The sequence below is a fragment of the Triticum aestivum genome, chromosome 3D (assembly GCF_018294505.1).
Source record: "Triticum aestivum cultivar Chinese Spring chromosome 3D, IWGSC CS RefSeq v2.1, whole genome shotgun sequence".
Lineage (NCBI taxonomy): Eukaryota > Viridiplantae > Streptophyta > Magnoliopsida > Poales > Poaceae > Triticum > Triticum aestivum.
Window position 1 is genome coordinate 366,657,189 of NC_057802.1, and position 24,960 is coordinate 366,682,148.

Here is a 24,960-nt window from a genome sequence, read left to right on the forward strand (position 1 = left end):
TCCTTCTAGCTACCCCCCTCTCGCTCTTCCCCTATATCCCCGAAACCAATAAGACCATCTTCGTTTAATTCCCGCCTACATGCACCATCGATATATAGTAGTCTTCCTTGGTGTCTCTCGAACAAACACGTTCTCTTGATGTTGACTCCTCTCATGCGCACACGCCTTCTCTTCCCTCTCTACGGGCCTTTTCTCTGTCGCACCCCCTCGTTGGTGGCCTTTCCCATACACGTCACCTTTCTACGATGAAGCCACACACACTTAAATTACTTTCGCCACCGAAGACTCCGCGTCACACACACACACGCACGCGCGCGCGCAACCACCCACCCACCCACCCACACACACACACACGCACACACACACACACTAAGACTCCATCTCACACACACATGCTCTAGGCGGAGCATTTGTTCCTACCACCCTTCGTCCAACCTTACCCGTATGATAAACAATCACCTTAATTTACTTGTATAACATGGACAAATTCCACTTTACTTTAGTAGTTAGCAAACTTCTCATAATTATATAACGCAAATCACGAGCAGGAAGTGACATTTTTTTTACACAACCACGTTAACATGGCCACGTAAATCACTAGCTAAAGTGTAAATACCATTATACTTATATCCCGATGCAAAAGGTTGAGTACATGTCCGAAGAGTAGAGTCGCACACACGCACTCTGTCTCTCAGAATCTCACACACACAACAGTTACGTGACACCCCCTTAAGCAGACTTTACAATTTGTGCACCCGCGGGTACATGTGATGGTGCGCATTTATTTAAGCCGGACAGCGAACCCAAACAGTAGCTGCATTCATTCCCCTCCCGCCGCCTCTTCTATGGTTGCTGTCGCCCGATAGCCATGGCCCGGCCAAAGGTAACGACATACGCCATACTTCCGTCGGAGCGGCGCTTTAATCTGGAGGCGGCGCAAAGCCCGGATCGCACCCGCCCTGCCTCCGGAGTCCGTACTAGCCAGAGCCAGACTAGGAGGCGTTGGAGGCGGAGCAGCACGCGGAGCCGGAGGAGGAGAACAACGACGCGGAGCCGGAACAGGAGGACGACGACGCGGGCGAAGCGGAGCCGGAGGAGGACGATGATTTCCATTATACTCAGACTTAAAGGGCTTTGAGTTTCATGCCACATTTATTTCATAGAGATAAGAGAAAGGAAATTTTAGTGGTCATGCATGCATCTTTTTGTGCTAGCACTCCTATATAAGGGTTGACCGGTCGCTTCCCACAGATGTGTGCGGGCGGTGGAAGAGGAAGGAGAAGGGAAGCGGGATGTGGAGTAGCATTTTTTACCACAATTTCTTAGGAAACTGAGTGCAATAATTGAGTAGTTTTAAAAACTACCAGTACTACACCTGAAACAGTTCAAAACCAATACCACCACCACGCCCGCGTCTGACCGCCCTGGCCGGACCAACCCCCCTCCCTTGCCGGCGCGCGCTTCCCACGTGAAACGGTCAGCGTCGCCCCGGAGCGTCAGTGCCGCATTAATGCCCGGCCAGAGCGGAGGCGACCTCTCACTGGCACCGGTTTTGAAGTAGCGCGACGGCTGAGAGGGCGCCGCTACCTGGTGCACGCGACTGCTCTGCGTTGAGGCTGGCCATAGTTTGGATGAGTCTCCATCATGGGGAGCCACACTAGTTGCGATGATATGGACTCCCGTTGCCCACAGTTATGGATCATTCCATCCATGAAGAACACGTGGGACTGGAACTACGAGACGGACATGTACCCAGGAGTGGACGTCCAAACCTGAGTAATGTAGCGCAGTAAGTGAAGTAGAAAGGCACAAATACTATGAACATGCATGGCATATAGGCATTTGTCTCTTACTACCACTAAATGTTGTACGTGCAATGCACGGTGATGTTATGATGTACGTGCCTAAGTACTCTACTACTATATTAATTGGAGGCACATATTAGGTTTTATATTTGTTTACATGTATGCCCGAGACCTTCCAACTAGACGTGTCTTTCTCTCCGGGTCACACTTTGTATCGTTCATACCACTAGTACTACTACATGTGGTCTCCGATCCAGAAGTGGAAGAAGTGGAGACGCTTTACCACACTGTTCATGTCCCACTCCTTTCGCTGACGTGTGGGACATCCAGCACGTGCCGTGTTTGGCACTCCTTTGTCGTAAGAGTTGAAACGCTAGGATTCATCAAAAATAAACAATAAATATAAATCAGCAGTGATACTATACCACGCGGTTTCCTTGCTCCTCAATATTGGAAAGAATACTTCCGTTCGCCAACATGTGGGACGTCGACCATCCTGGTCCAGTTGCCATGCACGCAGAACTCCAAGGGAGAGTTACCCCGGTCGTCGTGCCGCATTAATAATGACTAATGAGCCATCAAATCACAGGCCCAACCTTTCCCACTGTGAAGTTGCTCGGACGAAGGAACCATCATGACTTCGTTGAATTCCGCTTCTTCAAGAAAACTACTGTACCAGCAGTACTGCTAGCCACAGTAGTACTGTACTCCAGCAGAGGCCTCCTTTGGTTCATAGGATAGGAATTTTATAGGAATATGAAAATCTCGATAACATGCATCTCAATTCCTATAGATAAAGAGATGCCATTTGATGCATAGGATAGGAATTTTTTCATTGAGTCTAGGCTAATGTACTGGTAATTTTCTCTAAAACTTATAATAGTAGTAACTAGTACCGGTACATGCTCGTAATTAATTAAACAAACGTACGAGTGACACAGAAACACACACTAACTACTAGTACTACTGCTTCTCACATGCTGGCCAGACGCCATCGTTCTCCTTCCCGGCTTTGTCGGCGACACCCCACCGTGCTTGGATCTCCGCCAACCTCTCTGCAGCGGCGCGTGCGTCCTCTTCTTTCATGTGGCGGCGGGCCTCTCTTTTCTTGAGTGCTTTCTGACTTTTGTGCTCCCTCTGTGCGGCTTTGGCCGCCTCTTGCTCTACCGCCCATTCGGCCTTGGCAGCTTCAAATTCCGCCCATGCAGGTGTGAGGTCGCGAGCGGCGATGAACTCGGCACGGCGGGATGCCATAGCTTCCCTACCATTTTGTGTGCGGTCGTGGGCGGCGAGGAACTCGGCGCGGCGGGATGCCATCGCTTCCTTACCGGTTAGTGTGCGGCGCGGTGGCATGAACGACGCTTGGTGAAAGCTCTGGGGTGGAGTGGCCGGACAACCGTATAGTGTATTGGTTTGTCAAGAGCTCAAGGACAGAAGACGAAGGAAATTTGGATTCCCCTTGAATCCTGGTCATTTATTACTGAGTAAAATGCATTGGCGGTCATCGAACCTATCTTGATAGCTCACTTTGATCATTGTATACGAGATATGGTGATTATACGGTCACTGGCTCAGCGTATAGCTCCGTATTTGTCTGGTTGACCAGTTAAACAGTCCGCATGCGCCTCATCAGCTCGTGTTCTGTATCTACTCTATCTATGCGGGCCTACCTGTCAGTGGAGAAAGAAATGAAAAACAAAATTATGCGTATGTGAGGAATCAAACCACGGACTCGTCGTTGCAATGCACACTCGTGAGCCAAATGAAAATGAAATACTTTGTGTTAAATGCACAAACCGATTTTTTTATATTATACGTGATGCACACATTAGCGCACACCGTCCATAGAGGCAAGTAGCATGTACGTGTGCAGACACTCACGCTCACGCTGTCAAACCATGCTAATGCATGCACGTCGCACTTTCAATCAAAGTCCTGCTCATGGCGTAACGCAAACGGCGAGCCCGTCACCTGCGCGCCCCGGCGATGCCTGACATTACTGTTTAGACGTTTGCTGGCGGCCTCCGCGAACACCGAGTATGTATTCACCTGGCTCAACACCAACGGTCATACTCGTGCTTGGGCGCCGAGCTGCTCGACATTAGCCATGGCTCTGCACACGACGCGACGACGTGACTCGGCGCCTTAATCATGTATATCATCCATCACAACGACAATCTATAAAACAGCCTAGCTAGAGAGGGTACTATGGCACCTATATATGTATCGTGAGCGACGATCATAGTGCCACTGCACACGAGTGTGTGTTTGATCGATTCGTCCATTATTCGTAAGTTATGCATAGTTGTGTGCTGTCTAATGGTGGTCATTGAAGGCTAGCTGGCGACAAGAGCGGTTGCATGGACGCCTGGTTGTCAATACGTGTCGCATACGCTTCAAAGGCTCGTCATCCATGAGTTCACATTTTACCACCACGCCAGCGTCTGACCGCCCTGGCCTACCAAAACCCCTTCCATTGCTAGCGCATGCTTCCCGCCTGAAACAGTCACCGTCTCTCCAGAACGTCAATGCCGCATTCACGGGACTTAACTACAGGTGTAGTTGGTGTGTCACTGATATGCGTCCAGATGCCTGTTGGGTCCACATGTCAGTGACCCAACTACACCTGCAGTTAAGTCACTAAAGCAACGTCCGCATTCACGCCCGACGCGACCTCTCACTGGCACCGGCATTGCAGCAACGCGACGGCCGAGAGAGCGCCACCCGCGCGACATCTCGATGCAAGCGACTGCTTCGCCTTAACGACACCACGGCCATCCTTCCCTCCGCCGCCCACATTAATGACATGTGGCTGTCGACGAACCTACTCCGGCACCAGCCGTCCATCTCTCTGTCGCGGTTCATTGCCATTCGCCCGCTATATTAACTTGAGCCCCAGCTCCCAGCCATAGCCAAAGACCCACATTCTCCTCCGGTCCCTTCCTTCTATCGGCACCACTCCAACCATGGCCTCCCGGCGCTCCAAAGCTCTCTTGGACGTACTGTCGCGGGAGCAGACAAAGGACATCACCGGCTCCCCCCCGGCCGCCCTCCGCCTCCACGACCACGAAACCGGTGCGCATGCACGGGCGCAACCGGCAGCGAGGAAGAGTAGGACACGGTAGGTCGCCGCCGCTCTGGTCCCAGGAAGGCCACTGCTCCTCCACTCAGCCGACGCCAAGCTTGGTGGGGTAAACATCGGCGGCCGATTAGCCCCTTGACGGCGTCGTGGAGGCGGAAATCTTCAAAACCTTGTGCTCCGAGGGAGGAGGTTATCGAGGCGGAGCTGGACAAAGCCAAGGCGGATGAGAAGGAGGCAAAGGCAATGGCCGGCATTCTCGGGGCTCATGGCCGGACATGGTGGTCGGGCACCGGCGATCGTTTAGATTAGGTTTTAGTACGGTTTGTGCGAAATATGTAATGAATTTCGTCCAGTTTATAGGAAAAGTTTTTGAAATGTAATGAATTTCATCTGGTTAATTTGAAATTTGCTTTGTTTGCACGAATTTCGTCTGATTAGTTCATATAGTTGTCGAAAGGTATGCGGGCAGCATTGGATGGAATCCTCTGGCATCAGTGTCCTCGGACAGATGCCGGTGTAAATCTGTGGGCCAGCGCTGGAATGCCCTAACTATCATGCTATAATCGCTAACAGTGCTCCATTATTTCGCAGGGAACAGTTATCCCTCGATCAAAATCAGATCCATCGTGTTTCACACTCCTCCCACGTAAGAGTGTAGACTGTTGCTTACATAAAAATGGAGCAAGTGGATGGCACTGTAGCACGTCATATCACTCAAACTAGCCCACCTAACGCGCGAGAAAGCCCCACCCTCGTCATTTTGTTCTGGATTTCTATCGATCGATCGCACGAAAATGTTACCCTTTGCAAGTTCAAAAGGAAAAGGTGGCACACTTACGACTCATACGCGTCGCACCCCCGACAGTCCAGCTCGCACGCCGCTCACCAGAGGGGACACGCGTTGTCTTGCATTTTCACTAACATGTGGGACTGCAATCAATAAACCATCGATAGCCGAAATCTAATCGCTCGGAGGGCGTCGACTGAGAAGAGAGAGATGAGGGAGGGAGAAGAGATCGCCTGCCCGCCGTGCACGGACTCCAAGAAATATATGGTGATAATGTGATGTGGGCCATGCGGGAGTCCGGACCGCTTCCAAGCCCACTTCTGACCGCCCTAGCCCACCAAAAAACCCCTCCCGCACGCGCTCCCCCCTCAAACGCCAGCTGCTCGCATTCATAGCAAGTAGTACTGGTAGAATACTAGGCTATAAGCCCACTTATGTGGAGGAGAGAGAGGCATTGACAAAGTCAAGGAGTGGGCTCTGCAAGAGCCCGTCTCTACACGTGCTCCTAGGTATAAAAAAACTAATTCTAAAAAAGAGGTATAAAAAACAACTGTGTCTAAAAAAAGAAAGATAAAAAACATTTGAGAGGAAATAGATAGAGAGAAAGTGAGAAAAAGTTGTAACCTTATAGCCAACCTTATAGTCAACACTATGGTAGTATTACATGAGGAAGGAGGGAGTTGTGCATATGCCAAGTTCACTGGGCTGCCTGTTTCACACTCCTCCATCGTAACAGTGGAGACAATAGCTTTCATAAAAAATAAACAATAATGAATACTCGTTGCTTGTCCTCTATATCGGAAAGAATACTTTCATTCGCCGACATGTGGGACATCGACCATCCTGGTCCACCTGCCATGCACAAAATTATCCTGGCCCATCCCGGTCATAGCGCAGGCTCAACCTTTCCCACTGTAAGTTGGTCAGAAGAAGGAACCATCATGACTTCGTTGAATTCCGCTTCTTCAAGAAAACTTACTGTACCCGCAATACTGCTACCACACACAAAGACTGGACGGCACTGTACCACGTCATATCACTGAAACCCACTAGGCCAAACTAGCCTAGGATTTGTACTCCCTCCGTTTCAAAGTTAGTAGTACAAAGTTGAGTCATCTATTTTGGAATGGAGGGAGTACGTTTCTGTACTGCTATAATTTTGTGTTCTCAAAGAATATCCTTTGTCAATCTAACGATTAGCAGTAGAAAGAGGGTCTTTCTCTCTCTCTAGATCTCTCTCCATCCCACAACCCCTCTAGCACACGTACACACTCTCTGTAGCCACTCCGAAAGTACGACATCACTACACATTCATGCTTCCAACAAAAAAATTACACATTCACGCATGTTACAAGTACGTGCACATTTTTCTGGATATTAATGTGAGGCCTCCATTGGTTTAGAGGAATCTTGTAGGAATTTCATAGGATAGGATTTCTACAGGAAAAAATTCTATAGAGCCCTTTGGTTTATAGGAATGGAATCATATTCCTATGGAGGAATTCTTCCTATCCTCCACATTTCATAGGAAAATAAATATTAGCCTAGACTCAATGGAAAAAAAAATCCTATGATGTGAATCAAAGGGCATCTCCTTTCCTATTCCTACTCATAGGATTTAAGATACATGTCATCTCATTTCCTATGACTTTCCTATTGCTACGATTTTCCTACCCTATGAACCAAATGAGGCCTAAATGTATCCGTGTCGACTATTGTCTGATCGATCGCTAAGCCTACAATTTTAGGAGCTTGGGCTATTGGCCGATCGACGACGGATCAGACCTATAAGCGTACCACGAGCTCATCAGCCCCAATGTTTCTCTTCGGTGAGTGTTTTGCAAGTACTATAGCTCGCACAGTAGCTAGCCTACTAACACCAAGAATCATCAAACAAGCCCTGCTCATATGATAAACAGTTCAAACTTACATCTAAGCATGCCATATATTACATCAAAAGCTGGTGAGGATACATCTGTTTCCATAACTCGGAGAGGGTTCACATGATTCACTATCAAACACAAGTACCGCCCACACAAGACAGTGCGCTAGCCCTAAGATGGTTTGATAACACGCATCGTTCTGGTAATTAAACACAATGCAAACTACCCTGAAGGATTAGCGCGACCAACTATTTCTTGTCATCAATCTCTCGGGTAATGACCATAGCACGAACAACGGCATGGGAATCGATCTCTGGGGTGATGTCCACAGGACGGACCACAACATCGGAATCGATCTCTGGGGCGATGTCCACAGGATGGACAGCGGCATCGGAATCGATCTCCGGGGTGATGTCCACAGGACGGACCGTGACATCGAAAACGATCTCTAGGGCGTTGTCCACAGGACGGACCACGACATCGGAATCATCAAGGACGTCCACCGGCACCTGCACAACCCTAACATATTAGCAAGCACATTGCAAATAATAAAAAACCACAACTATGGTAAGCCATTATTTTTTACCTTGTGTAGCTCACCAGGGGATCCCATCCCTCCAGGGGCCATCTCCTCGTCCTCGATGGGGGCCATCACCTTGCCAGGGGAATACTGCTTCTCAACGGCGACTATCTCCTCAAACTCGGCCTTGAGCCTCTCATAGGTGGCCATTAGAGTTTCTGGGGTAGGCACGGTGGGGCCCTTGCCGTTCTTCCGGCTTTCTTTGAGGAGTTCGTCCGCCAACGTTGTCAACTCTTTGGCCAGTGCTTGTTTCTTGGAGTTCTTCGTCTCCATGGGTTGGCCCGCCAACATGGTCAACTCGTTGGTCGGTGCTCGCTTCCTGGAGATCTCTATCTCGAGTGGGTTGTCCGCCGGCAACTCTTTGCCTAGTGCTCCAGGATCCATCAATGAACTGACAAACAAAAAGCAATCGAAAGGAAACCACAATTGCAGTGAAAACGGGAAAGGAATAGGTTGTGAGAATTGGTCGGTGCTTCGCAAAAAGAAGATTCTTGGAATGAAAATATAGTAGCATCACTGATTCGCCCACCTTTCCTTCGTCGGCACAGAAGAAAAATGGCAGAAGTGAGTAGCCTGGAGTGAGGTTTTCTTCAAGAAAGGGGAGAAAGGGCTTCAACGAGCGTTCCGGTGAAATGATGGTTGCTTCGTCCAGTCCAACTTCGAGGCCACTTTACCACTGCTCGTAAAGGTCATGACGGCCACACCGGGGTGACCAGTGAGTCTCGACTATAGCACCTCGCTGTGATTTGGCGGCGCATGTAGATAGAGCGGCTAGTCATATACTCAATATTGTGCACCGCGACCAAGGCGGAGAGGAAAACGAGAGAAGTACGTATTTATTTACAGTGTAGATTCACTCATTTTGCTCCATATGTACTCATTTAGGGTGTAGTCACTTGTTGAAATCTCTAGAAAGGCAAATACTCCTTTTCGGTTTATAGGGCTTATCTCAAAATTATAGATTTCTCATTTTATAAGTCTCAATTTGATGGTTCCCTACCACATGTTCAGATTTCAAGGTGCATTAAATTATTGCATGCAAGTATTAAGAGAAAATTAACCAATGCATGGACTTCATGCATGCATGCATTGCAATTAATGCATTAGTAAACATATTTTTTTGAGGAAAACGAGTGCATTAATTGAGTGTTTTTGCAAACTACACAAATTATTCCACCACTCAACATCTACCTTGGTTGATGAGATTTTTGAATTGAGCCCTATAAACCAGAAAGGAGGTACTAGTATACTACAATAGTGGGCTTATAGCCTGCTTACATAGCAATTTTGTCTCATGCAAGAGCCTGGCTATATGCGTGCTCCAAGGCTCCGCACCACGCCCCTCCCCCACACAAAGACTGCCACGCGAGCGTTCACAACTGCCATGTTCGGGTTGCGCTTGGCTCTTCGCCTCTTTGAGAAGACGAACAATGATGTTACTACTTCTACAGTATCGAATCAACTGTTGCATGTCCGTCCACCACGTGCGGGAGGGATAGCTTGTTGTAGTAAGCAAAAGCATGTCCTTGTCTGCGAGCCACCACACGCATGGGCGAGGGTGAAGGCATGTAGTAGTAAAATCAAGCTTCTCCTCGTTGTACGAGTTGACGCGACACATCATAGCACTGGCCCCACATGCTTGCCTCCAAACTTGGCTAAAAGACCCGCAGTGTACAATATATTTGCTGCAACCTCTAACATTTACCCCAACACAAATTAAAATATTTATTCTTGTCTTGACCAGATGAGCGTGCAAACTACAATCACCAGGATGATAGGTAGGGCCAGAAGATTATTTTAATAAAAAATGCTTCGAGACGACCTCATAGCATGGAGCCGACCCCAACGATTTTAAGCTTAGAGGCACGGTACACGCTATCCTAGACTACGGGGCTGTTTGGTTCCTAGCCACACCTTGCCACACTTTGCCACACCTAACCTTAGGCAACTTTGACCAAATTAGGTTGGTTCTAGCCACACCTAAGGAAAGAATTTTTTATGAGCAATGAACCCCATATGTCATAGACACAAAAAGTGTGGCAAGATTCCCTTAGGCAAGCCAAACTGTGGCTAACATTTGAGCAACTCAACTAAGGCAAGTGTGGCTAAAATCATGTGGCAACATATGGCAAAGATAGACACAGTCCAAACAGCCCCTACTCTACACATGAAACTGCCACACGAGCATCCGGGCTGCGCTTGGCTCTTCGCCTCTTCGGGAAGTCGAACAATGATGGTACTACTGAAGGAAATATGCCCTAGAGGCAATAATAAAGTTATTATTTATTTCCTTATATCATGATAAATGTTTATTATTCATGCTAGAATTGTATTAACTGGAAACTTGATACATGTGTGAATACATAGACAAACAGAGTGTCACTAGTATGCCTCTACTTGACTAGCTCGTTGATTAAAGATGGTTATGTTTCCTAGCCATAGACATGAGTTGTCATTTGATTAACGGGATCACATCATTAGGAGAATGATGTGATTGACTTGACCCATTCCGTTAGCTTAGCACTCGATCGTTTAGTATGTTGCTATTGCTTTCTTCATGACTTATACATGTTCCTATGACTATGAGATTATGCAACTCCCGTTTACCGGAGGAACACTTTGTGTGCTACCAAACGTCACAACGTAACTGGGTGATTATAAAGGTACTCTACAGGTGTCTCCGAAGGTACTTGTTGGGTTGGCGTATTTCGAGATTAGGATTTGTCACTCCGATTGTCGGAGAGGTATCTCTAGGCCCACTCAGTAATACACATCACTATAAGCCTTGCAAGCATTGTAACTAATGAGTTAGTTGCGGGATGATGTATTACGGAACGAGTAAAGAGACTTGCCGGTAACGAGATTGAACTAGGTATCGAGATACCGACGATCGAATCTCGGGCAAGTAACATACCGATGACAAAGGGAACAACGTATGTTGTTATGCGGTCTGACCGATAAAGATCTTCGTAGAATATGTGGGAGCCAATATGAGCATCCAGGTTCCGCTATTGGTTATTGACCGGAGAGGTATCTCTGTCATGTCTACATAGTTCTCGAACCCGTAGGGTCCGCACGCTTAACGTTACGATGACGGTTATATTATGAGTTTATGTGTTTTGATGTACCGAAGGAGTTCGGAGTCCCGGATGAGATCGGGGACATGACGAGGAGTCTCTAAATGGCCGAGACGTAAAGATCGATATATTGGACGACTATATTCGGACTTCGGAAAGGTTCCGAGTGATTCGGGTATTTTTCGGAGTACCGGAGAGTTACGGGAATTCGTATTGGGCCTTAATGGGCCATACGGGAAAGGAGAGAAAGGCCCCAAAGGGTGGCCGCACCCCTCCCCATAGACTAGTCCGAATTGGACTAGGGAGGGGGGGCGCCCCCTTCCTTCTTTCTCCTTCTCCCTTCCCTTCTCCTATTCCAACAAGGAAAGGAGGAGTCCTACTCCCGGTGGGAGTAGGACTCCCCCCTTGGCGCGCCCTCCTCCTTGGCCGGCCGCCTCCCCCTTGCTCCTTTATATACGGGGGCAGGGGGACACCCCATAGACAAACAATTGATCAACGATCTTTTAGGCGTGTGCGGTGCCCCCCTCCACCATATTACACCTTGATAATATCGTAGCGGAGCTTAGGCGAAGCCCTGCGTCGGTAGAACATCATCATCGTCACCACGCCGTCGTGCTGACAAAACTCTCCCTCAACACTCGGCTGGATCGAAGTTCGAGGGACGTCATCGAGCTGAACGTGTGCTGAACTCGGAGGTGCCGTGCGTTCGGTACTTGATCGGTCGGATCGTGAAGACGTACGACTACATCAACCGCGTTGTGTTAACGCTTCCGCTTTCGGTCTACGAGGGTACGTGGACAACACTCTCCCCTCTCGTTGCTATGCATCACCATGATCTTGCGTGTGCGTAGGATTTTTTTTGAAATTACTACGTTCCCCTATAGTGGCATCCGAGCCAGGTTTTATGCGTTGATGTTATGAACGAGTAGAACACAAGTGAGTTGTTGGCGATACAAGTCATACTGCTTACCAGCATGTCATACTTTGGTTCGGCGGTATTGTGAGATGAAGCGGCCCGGACCGACATTACGCGTACGCTTACGCGAGACTGGTTTCACCGTTGCGAGCACTCGATGCTTAAAGGTGACTGGCGGGTGTCTCTCTCTCTCACTTTAGTTGAACCGAGTGTGGCTACGCCCGGTCCTTGCGAAGGTTAAAACAGCACCAACTTGACAAACTATCGTTGTGGTTTTGATGCGTAGGTAAGAACGGTTCTTGCTAAGCCTGTAGCAGCCACGTAAAACTTGCAACAACAAAGTAGAGGACGTCTAACTTGTTTTTGCAGGGCATGTTGTGATGTGATATGGTCAAGACATGATGCTATATTTTATTGTATGAGATGATCATGTTTTGTAACCGAGTTATCGGCAACTGGCAGGAGCCATATGGTTGTCGCTTTATTGTATGAAATGCAATCGCCATGTAATTGTTTTACTTTATCACTAAGCGGTAGCGATAGTCGTAAAAGCAATAGTTGGCGAGACGACAACGATGCTACGATGGAGATCAAGGTGTCGCGCCGGTGACGATGGTGATCATGACGGTGCTTCGGAGATGGAGATCACAAGCACAAGATGATGATGGCCATATCATATCACTTATATTGATTGCATGTGATGTTTATATTTTATGCATCTTATCTTGCTTTGATTGACGGTAGCATTATAAGATGATCTCTCACTAAATTTTCAAGATAAAAGTGTTCTCCCTGAGTATGCACCGTTGCCAAAGTTCTTCGTGCTGAGACACCACGTGATGATCGGGTGTGATAGGCTCTACGTTCAAATACAACGGGTGCAAAACAGTTGCACATGCGGAATACTCAGGTTAAACTTGACGAGCCTAGCATATGCAGATATGGCCTCGGAACACTGAGACCAAAAGGTCGAGCGTGAGTCATATAGTAGATATGATCAACATAGTGATGTTCACCATTGAAAGCTACTCCATTTCATGTGATGATCGGTTATGGTTTAGTTGATATGGATCACGTGATCACTTAGAGGATTAGAGGGATGTCTATCTAAGTGGGAGTTCTTAAGTAATATGATTAATTGAACTTAAATTTATCATGAACTTAGTCCTGATAGTATTTTGCAAATTATGTTGTAGATCAATAGCTCGCGTTGTTGCTTCCCTGTGTTTATTTTTTGATATGTTCCTAGAGAAAAATTATGTTGAAATATGTTAGTAGCAAAGATGCGGATTGGATCCGTGATCTGAGGATTATCCTCATTGCTGCACAGAAGAATTATGTCCTTGATGCACCGCTAGGTGACAGACCTATTACAGGAGCAGATGCAGACGTTATGAACATTTGGCTAGCTCAATATGATGACTACTTGATAGTTTAGTGCACCATGCTTAACGGCTTAGAATCGGGACTTCAAAGACGTTTTGAACGTCATGGACCATATGAGATGTTCCAGGAGTTGAAGTTAATATTTCAAGCAAATACCCGAGTTGAGAGATATGAAGTCTCCAACAAGTTCTATAGCTAAAAGATGGAGGAGAATAGCTCAAGCAGTGAGCATGTGCTCAGATTGTCTGGGTACTACAATCGCTTGAATCAAGTGGGAGTTAATCTTCCAGATAAAATAGTGATTGACAGAATTCTCTAGTCACCATCACCAAGTTAGTAGAACTTCGTGATGAACTATAGTATGCAAGGGATGACGAAAGTAATTCCCGAGCTCTTCGTGATGCTGAAATCGACGAAGGTAGAAATCAAGAAAAACATCAAGTGTTGATGGTTGACGAGACCACTAGTTTCAAGAAAAGGGCAAAGGGAAGAAGGGGAACTTCAAGAAGAACGGCAAGCAAGTTGCTGCTCAAGTGAAGAAGCCTAAGTCTGGTCCTAAGCCTGAGACTAAGTGCTTCTACTGCAAAGGGACTGGTCACTGGAAGCGGAACTACCCCAACTATTTGGTGGATAAGAAGGATGGCAAAGTGAACAAAGGTATATTGGATATACATGTTATTGATGTGTACTTTACTAGTGTTTATAGCAACCCCTCGGTATTTGATACTGGTTCAGTTGCTAAGAGTAGTAACTCGAAACGGGAGTTGCAGAATAAACAGAGACTAGTAAAAGGCGAGGTGACGATGTGTGTTGGAAGTAGTTTCAAGATTGATATGATCATCATCGCACACTCCCTATACTTTCGGGATTAGTGTTGAAACTAAATAAGTGTTATTTGGTGTTTGCGTTGAGCATGAATATGATTTGATCATGTTTGTTGCAATACGGTTATTCATTTAAATTAGAGAATAATTGTTGTTCTGTTTACATGAATAAAACCTTCTATGGTCATACACCCAATAAAATGGTTTGTTGGATCTCGATCGTAGTGATACACATATTCATAAAATGAAGCCAAAAGATGCTAAGTTAATAATGATAGTGCAACTTATTTGTGGCACTGCCGTTTAGGTCATATTGGTGTAAAGCGCATGAAGAAACTCCATACTGATGGGATTTTGGAATCACTTGATTATGAATCACTTGATGCTTGCGAACCGTGCCTCATGGGCAAGATGACTAAAACGCCGTTCTCCGGAACTATGGAGAGAGCAACAGATTTGTTGGAAATCATACATACAGATGTATGTGGTCCGATGAATATTGAGGCTCGTAGCAGGTATCATTATTTTCTGACCTTCACAGATGATTTGAGCAGATATGGGTATATCTACTTAATGAAACAGAAGTCTGAAACATTTGAAAAGTTCATATAATTTTAGAGTGAAGCGGAAAATCATCGTAACAAGAAAATAAAGTTTCTACGATCTGATCGTGGAGAAGAGTATTTGAGTTACGAGTTTGGCCTTCAGTTAAAACAATGTGAAATAGTTTCACTACTCACGCCACCTAGAACACCACGGTGTAATGGTGTGTCCGAACATCATAACCGTACTTTATTAGATATGGTGCGATATAAGATGTCTCTTACCGATCTACCACTATCGTTTTGGGGTTATGCATTAGAGACAGCTGCATTCACGTTAAATAGGGTACCATCTAAATCCGTTGAGACGACATCTTATGAACCGTGGTTTGGCAAGAAACCAAAGTTGTCGTTTCTTAAAGTTTGGGGTTGCGATGCTTATGTGAAAAAGTTTCATCCTGATAAGATCAAACCCAAATCGGAGAAATGTGTCTTCATAGGATACCCAAAGGAGACAGTTGGGTACACCTTCTATCACAGATCCGAAGGCAAGACATTCGTTGCTAAGAATGGATCCTTTCTAGAGAAGGAGTTTCTCTCGAAAGAATTGAGTGGGAGGAAAGTAGAACTTGATGAGGTAATTGTACCTGCTCCCTTATTGGAAAGTAGTTCATCGCAGAAACCAGTTTCTGTGACGCCTATACCAATTAGTGAGGAAGTTAATGATGATGATCATGGAACTTCAGATCAAGTTATTACTGAACCTCGTAGGTCAACCAGAGTAAGATCCGCACCAGAGTGGTACGGTAATCCTGCTCTGGAGGTTATGTTACTAGACCATGACGAACCCACGAACTATGAAGAAGCGATGGTGAGCCCAGATTCCGCAAAATGGCTTGAGGCCATGAAATCTGAGATGGGATCCATGTATGAGAACAAAGTATGGACTTTGATTGACTTGCCCAATGATCGGCGAGCCATAAAAAATAAATGGATCTTCAAGAGGAAGACGGACGCTGATAGTAGTGTTACTATCTACAAAGCTAGACTTGTCGGAAAAAGGTTTTTGACAAAGTTCAAAGTGTTGAATACGATGAGATTTCCTCACTCGCAGTGATGCTTAAGTCTGTCCGAATCATGTTAGCAATTGCCGCATTTTATGAAATCTGGCAAATGGATAAACAAAACTGCATTCCTTAATGGATTCATTAAAGAAGAGTTGTATATGATGCAACCAGAAGGTTTTGTCAATCCTAAAGGTGCTAACAAAATATGCAAACTCCAGCGATCCATCTATGGACTGGTGCAAGCATCTCGGAGTTGGAATATACGCTTTGATAAGTTGATCAAAGCATATAGTTTTATACAGACTTGCGGTGAAGCCTGTATTTACAAGAAAGTGAGTGGGAGCACTACAGCATTTCTAATAAGTATATGTGAATGACATATTGTTGATCGGAAATAATGTAGAATTATTCTGCAAAGCATAAAGGAGTGTTTGAAAGGAGTTTTTCAAAGAAAGACCTCGGTGAAGCTGCTTACATATTGAGCATCAAGATCTATAGAGATAGATCAAGACGCTTGATAAGTTTTTTCAATGAGTACATACCTTAACAAGATTTTGAAGTAGTTCAAAATGGAACAGTCAAAGAAAGAGTTTCTTGCCTGTGTTACAAGGTGTGAAATTGAGTAAGACTCAAAGCCCGACCACGGCAGAAGATAGAAAAAGAATGAAAGTCATTCCCTATGCCTCGGCCATAGGTTCTATAAAGTATGCCATGCTGTGTACCAGATCTATTGTATACCCTACACTGATTTTGGCAAGGGCCCAATAAATATTGTACTCTCACATTTTGTTTTGAGGATACTCCCACATAGAAAATATAAATAACAAATGCATGTTGGGGCAGCCCACGTTTCCGATAATTTTAGCCATGGGCTTGTACAAAAAATGTATGAGGCGGTGGTTGTTCATTTAATGGAGGGTCTAGTACCAGACTTGAACGATACAAAGTGCGACCTGGCACACCGTAACACCACTTCGAATAAGCGGGTAGCTATCTCAAAAAACAATCAATAACTCAAAAAAAGGCGACCTGGCACGTACACAATTTTAAACGATTGTTTTGATGGAGTGAAAAAAGAAAACTACCCTACTATACGTATATATATAGGCCGGAGCCTCCGCGCTTGCTTGCTAGGGTTGCTCTATTCACACACTCTCATCCTGTCCAGACCTAAACAAGATAGCTGTGGTAACACTGTCTTTCTATCCTCACCGTTGGTTACAGATCCGGACGTATCCCCCTCCGCCGGTGAAGGGGAGGAGGGGAAGCGTTTAGGCCGTCGTCGGCAGCGAGGGAGGAGACCCACTGCCGGACGCACCGTTATCTCTGGCCAAGCGCCGGCGCGGGAGGTCCTTCGATCCTTTCATCGTTTCGCTAGTGTGGGCGGATCCGGCCTCCCGCCGCCCACCTATCCACATCCCGACGACCTTCAGGTATATCTTCCTTCGAAACCGGCCTAGCTCTACTTCCCCAACTCGCTACGTCGCTGCATGTGCATCATTTTCTACCTCTCAGCCCCTCTCGATCGGATGGTCCAACGTCACCTATTTTTTCTATTGTTAGAGGTAAAGCTACTTCATGGAGTCGAATATTGTACTTGGTTCGAACAAGAAATAAATGGGGGGAAATTTAGTATGTTCATCGCACTTGGTACAAACAGGAAGGAAAGGGGGTGAAAGTAGTACAGACTGGTCATCCAACCGGTCTCTTGGTTGAAAAGGGAAATATAGGGGAAACACTGTACACAGTGGTATGACCAGGACTAGACTTGCTATCCACACATAGGACTAGGTGGCTAGAGTGAACAAAAATGGGACCAACCCAGATATGTTTCTTGGATGTTTGTTTCTCGGGGCAACAAACTCTGAATCACCACTTTATGCCCCGGTTTAGGTACATGGTGCTGGACTGCTGGTGCACTGATACGTGTCCAACGTATCTATAATTTTTGATTGTTCCATGCTATATTATATTCTGTTTTGGATGTTTAACGGGCTTTATTATACACTTTTATATTGTTTTTGGGACTAACCTATTAACCGGAGGCCCAGCCCGAATTGCTGTTTTTTTGCCTATTTCAGTGTTTCGCAGAAAAAGAATATCAAACGGAGTCCAAACGGAATGAAACCTTCGGGAACGTGATTTTCGGAACAAACGTGATCCAGAGGACTTGGAGTCTACGCAAAGCAATCAACGAGGAGAGCACGAGGCAGGGGGGCGCGCCTAGCCCCCCAAGTGCGCCCTCCACCCTCGTGGGGCCCACGTTGCTCCACAGACATACTTCTTCCTCCTATATATACCTACGTACCCCCAAACTATCAGATACGGAGCCAAAAACCTATTTCCACCACCGCAACCTTCTGTACCCGTGAGATCCCATCTTGGGGCCTTTTTCGGCGCTCCGCCGGAGGGGGCATTGATCACGAAGGGCTTCTACATCAACACCATAGCCTCTCCGATGATGTGTGAGTAGTTTACCTTAGACCTTCGGGTTCATAGTTATTAGCTAGATGGCTTCTTCTCTCTCTTTGGATCTCAATACAAAGTTCTCCTCGTTCTTCTTGGGGATCTATTCGATGTAATCTTCTTTTGCGGTGTGTTTGTCGAGATCCGATGAATTGTGGGTTTATGATCAAGATTATCTATGAACAATATGTGAATCTCCTCTGAATTCTTTTATGTATGATTGGTTATCTTTGCAAGTCTCTTCGAATTATCAGTTTGGTTTGGCCTACTAGATTGATCTTTCTTGCAATTGGAGAAGTGCTTAGCTTTGGGTTCAATCTTGCGGTGTCCTTTCCCAGTGACAGCAGGGGCAGCAAGGCACGTATTGTATTGTTGCCATCGAGGATAAAAAGATGGGGTTTATATCATATTGCATGAGTTTATCCCTCTACATCATGTCATCTTACTTAAAGCATTACTCTATTCTTATGAACTTAATACTCTAGATGCATGCTGGATAGCGGTCGATGTGTGGAGTAATAGTAGTAGATGCAGAATCGTTTCGGTCTACTTGTCGCGGACGTGATGCCTATATACATGATCATACCTAGATATTCTCATAACTATGCTCAATTCTATCAATTGCTTGACAGTAATTTGTTTACCCACCGTAATACTTATGCTCTTGAGGGAAGCCACTAGTGAAACCTATGGCCCCCGGGTCTATTTTCCATCATATTAATCTTCCAACACTTAGTTATTTCTATTGCCTTTTATTTTACTTTGCATCTTTATTTCTCTTTATCATAAAAATACCAAAAATATTATCTTATCATATCTATCATATCTCACTCTCGTAAGTAACCGTTGAGGGATTGACAACCCCTTTATCGCGTTGGTAGCGAGGTTCTTATTTGTTTGTGTACGTGTGAGGGACTCGTGCGTGATCTCCTACTGGATTGATACCTTGGTTCTCAAAAACTGAGGGAAATACTTATGCTACTTTACTACATCACCCTTTCCTCTTCAAAGGAAAACCAACGTAGTGCTCAAGAGGTAGCAAGAAGGATTTTTGGCGCCGTTGCCGGGGAGATTCGTGCCAAGTCAAGTCAAGTCAAGACATACCAAGTACCCATCACAAACTCTTATCCCTCGCATTACATTATTTGCCATTTGCCTCTTGTTTTCCTCTCCCCCACTTCACCCTTGCCGTTTTATTCGCCCTCTCTTTTCTATTCACCTCTTTTTTCGCTTGCTTCTTGTTTGCTCGTGTGTTGGATTGCTTGCTTGTCACGATGGCTCAAGACAATACTGAATTGGTGACTTTACCAATACCAACAACAATGATTTTCTTAGCACTCCGATTGCTCCTCTTACCGATGCTGAATCTTGCGAAATTAATGCTGCTTTGTTGAATCTTGTCATGAAAGATCAATTCGCCGGCCTTCCTACTGAAGATGCCGCTACCCATCTAAATAGCTTCGTTGATTTGTGTGATATGCAAAAGAAGAAAGATGTGGACAACGATATTGTTAAATTGAAGCTATTTCCTTTTTTGCTTAGAGGTCGTGCTAAAGTTTGGTTTTCGTCTTTGCCTAAAAATAGTATTGGTTCATGGAATAAGTGCAAGGATGCTTTTATCTCTAAGTATTTTCCTCCCGCTAAAATCATCTCTCTTAGAAACGATATTATGAATTTTAAGCAACTTGATCATGAACATGTTGCATAAGCTTGGGAGAGGATGAAATTAATGATATGTAATTGCCCTACACATGGTTTGAATCTTTGGATGATTATACAAAAAATTTATGCCGGATTGAATTTTGCATCTAGAAATCTTCTAGATTTGGCCGCGGGAGGCACTTTTATGGAAATCACTTTAGGAGAAGCTACTAAACTCCTAGATAATATTATGGTTAATTATTCTCAATGGCACACCGAAAGATCTACTAATAAAAAAGTGCATGCGATAGAAGAAATTAATGTTTTGAGTGGAAAGATGGATGAACTTATGAAATTATTTGCTACTAAAAGTGTTTCTTCTGATCCTAATGATATGCCTTTGTCTACTTTGATTGAGAATAATAACGAATCTATGGATGTGATTTTTGTTGGTAGGAATAATTTTGGTAACAACGCATATAGACGAAACTTTAATCCTAGGCCGTACCCTAGTAATTCCTCTAATAATTATGGTAATTCCTACAAAAATTCTTATGGAAATTTTAATAAGATGCCCACTGAATTTGAGACTAGTGTTAAGGAGTTTATGAATTCGCAAAAGAATTTCAATGCTTTGCTTGAAGAAAAAATTGCTTAAGGTTGATGAATTGGCCAGGAACGTTGATAGAATTTCTCTTGATGTTAATTCTTTGAAACTTAGATCTATTCCACCTAAGCATGATATCAATGAGTCTCTCAAGGCCATGAGAATTTCCATTGATGAGTGCAAAGAAAGAACCGCTAGGATGCGTGCTAAGAAAGATTGCTTTGTGAAAGCGTGTTCTTCTAATTTTTATGAGAATAAAGATGAAGATCTAAAAGTTATTGATGTGTCCCCTATTAAATCTTTGTTTTGCAATATGAATCTTGATAATGATGGGACTGAATATGAGCCACCTTTACCTAGAAGGCGTTCCAAAAATTCGGAGTCTTTAGATCTTGATGCAAAAGTTGGTAAAAGTGGGATTGAAGAAGTCAAAACCTTAGATATTAATGAACCCACTATTTTGGATTTCAAGGAATTTAATTATGATAATTGCTCTTTGATAGATTGTATTTCCTTGTTGCAATCCGTGCTAAATTCTCCTCATGCTTATAGCCAAAATAAAGCTTTTACCAAACATATCGTCGATGCTTTGATGCAATCTTATGAAGAAAAACTTGAGTTGGAAGTTTCAATCCCTAGAAAACTTTATGATGAGTGGGAACCTACTATTAAAATTAAAATTAAAGATCATGAATGCTATGCTTTTTGTGATTTGGGTGCTAGTGTTTCCACGATTCCAAAAACTTTGTGTGACTTGCTAGGTTTCCGCGAATTTGATGATTGTTCTTTAAACTTACACCTTGCGGATTCCACTATTAAGAGACCTATGGGAAGAATTAATGATGTTCTTATTGTTGAAAATAGGAACTATGTGCCCGTAGATTTCATTGTTCTTGATATAGATTGCAATCCTTCATGTCCTATTATTCTTGGTAGACCTTTCCATAGAACGATTGGTGCAATTATTGATCTGAAGGAAGGGAATATTAGATTCCAATTTCCGTTAAGGAAAGGCATGGAATACTTCCCTAGAAAGAAAATAAAATTACCTTATGAATCTATTATGAGAGCTACTTATGGATTGCCTACCAAAGAAGGCAATACCTAGATCTATCCTTGGCTTTATGCCTAGCTAAGGGCGTTAAACGATAGCGCTTGTTGGGAGGCAACCCAATTTTATTTTAGTTTTTTGCTTTTTGCTTCTGTTTAGGAATAAATATTTGATCTAGCCTCTGGTTAGATTTGTTTTTATGTTTTAATTAGTGTTTGTGCCAAGTTAAACCTATAGGATCTTTTTGGATGATAGTTATTTGATCTTGCTGAAAGTTTCAGAAACTTTCTGTTCACGAAAACAATTGTTAAAAATCACCAGAAGGTGATAAAATACTGATTCCAATTGGAGCAGATCAATAAACAAATTTTCTAGTTCGTCCTATTTTGGTAGATTTTTTTGAGTTCCAGAAGTTTGCGTTAGTTACAGATTACTACAGACTGTTCTGTTTTTGACAGATTCTGTTTTTCGTGTGTTGTTTGCTTATTTTGATGAATCTATGGCTAGTAAAATAGTTTATAAACCATAGAGAAGTTGGAATACAGTAGGTTTAACACCAATATAAATAAATAATGAGTTCATTACAGTACCTTGAAGTGGTGTTTTGTTTTCTTTCGCTAATGGAGCTCATGAGGTTTTCTGCTAAGTTTTGTGTTGTGAAGTTTTCAAGTATTGGGTAAAAGATTTGATGGATTATGGAACAAGGAGTGGCAAGATCCTAAGCTTGGGGATGCCCATGGCACCCCAAGATAATCTAAGGACACCAAAAAGCCAAAGCTTGGGGATGCCCCAGAAGGCATCCCCTCTTTCATCTTCGTCCATCGGTAACTTTACTTGGAGCTATATTTTTATTCACCACATGATATGTGTTTTGCTTGGAGCGTCTTGTATGATTTGAGTCTTTGTTTTTTTAGTTTACCACAATCATCCTTGCTGTACACACCTTTTGAGAGAGATACACATGATTCGGAATTTATTAGAATACTCTATGTGCTTCACTTATATCTTTTGAGCTATATAGTTTTTGCTCTAGTGCTTCACTCATATCTTTTAGAGCATAGTGGTGGATTTGTTTTATAGAAACTATTGTTCTCTCATGCTTCACTTATATTATTTTGAGAGTCCTACAAAACAGCATGGTAATTTGCTTTAATTATGATAGGCATCCAAGATTAGTAAAAAAATTCTTATGAGTGTGTTGAATACTATGAGAAGTTTGATGCTTGATAATTGTTTTGAGATATGAAGATGGTGATATTAGAGTCATGCTAGTTGAGTAGTTGTGGATTTGAGGAATAATTGTGTTAAAGTTTGTGATTCCCGTAGCATGGACGTATGGTGAACCGTTATGTGATGAAGTCGGAGCATGATTTATTTATTGATTGTCTTCCTTATGAGTGGCGGTCGGGGACAAGCGATGGTGTTTTCCTACCAATCTATCCGCCTAGGAGCATACGCGTAATACTTTGCTTTGATAACTTGTAGATTTTTGCAATAAGTATATGAGTTCTTTATGACTAATGATGAGTCCATGGATTATACGCACTTTTCATCTTTCCACCATTGCTAGCCTCTCTAATACCGTGCACTTTTCGCCGGTATCATACACCCACCATATACCTTCCTCAAAACAGCCACCATACCTACCTATCATGGAATTTCCATAGCCATTCCGAGATATATTTCCATGCAACTTACCACCGTTCCATTTACTATGACACGCTCCATCATTGTCATATTGCCTCGCATGATCATGTAGTTGACATCGTATTTGTAGCAAAGCCATCGTTCATAATTCTTTCATACATGTCACTCTTGATTCATTGCATATCCCGGTACACCGCCGGAGGCATTCACATAGAGTCATATTTTGTTCTAAGTATTGAGTTGTAATTGTTGAGTTGTAAGTAAATAAAAGTGTGATGATCATCATTATTAGAGCATTGTCCCAAGTGAGGAAAGGATGATGGAGACTATGATTCCCCCACAAGTCAGGATGAGACTCCGGACGAAAAATAAAAAAAAGGAAAAAAAGAGGCCATAAAAAAGAGAAAAGGCCCAAATAAAAAAATTAAAAAATGAGAGAAAAAGAGAGAAGGGACAATGTTACTATCCTTTTACCACACTTGTGCTTCAAACTAGCACCATGATCTTCATGATAGAGAGTCTCCTATGATATCACTTTCATATACTAGTGGGAATTTTTCATTATAGAACTTGGCTTGTATATTCCAATGATGGGCTTCCTTAAAATGCCCTAGGTCTTCGTGAGCAAGCGAGTTGGATGCACACCCACTTAGTTTCTTTTGGTGAGCTTTCATATACTTACAACTCTAGTGCATCCGTTGCATGGCAATCCCTACTCACTCACATTGATATCTATTGATGGGCATCTCCATAGCCTGTTGATACGCCTAGTTGATGTGAGACTATCTTCTCCTTTTTTGTCTTCTCCACAACCACCATTCTATTCCACATATAGTGCTATGTCCATGGCTCACGCTCATGTATTGCGTGAAGATTGAAAAAGTTTGAGAACACCAAAAGTATGAAACAATTGCTTGGCTTGTCATCGGGGTTGTGCATGATTTAAATACTTTGTGTGGTGAAGATAGAGCATAGCCAGACTATATGATTTTGTAGGGATAACTTGCTTTGGCCATGTTATTTTGAGAAGACATAATTGCTTAGTCAGTATGCTTGAAGTATTATTATTTTTATGTCAATATTAAACTTTTATCTTGAATCTTTCGGATCTGAATATTCATACCACAAATTAATAGAATTACATTGAAAATTATGCTAAGTAGCATTCCACATCAAAAAATCTGTTTTTATCATTTACCTACTCGAGGACGAGCATGAATTAAGCTTGGGGATGCCTGATACGTCTCCAATGTATCTATAATTTTTTATTGTTCCATGCTATATTATATTCTGTTTTGGATGTTTAACGGGCTTTATTATACAATTTTATATTATTTTTGGGACTAACCTATTAACCGGAGGCCTAGCCCGAATTGCTGTTTTTTTGCCTATTTCAGTGTTTCGCAGAAAAAGAATATCAAACGGAGTCCAAACGGAATGAAACCTTCGGGAACGTGATTTTCGGAACAAACGTGATTCAGAGGACTTGGAGTCTACACAAAGCAATCAACAAGGAGAGCACGAGGCAGGGGGGCACGCCTACCCCCGCAGGCGCGCCCTCCACCCTCGTGGGGCCCACGTTGCTCCACCGACGTACTT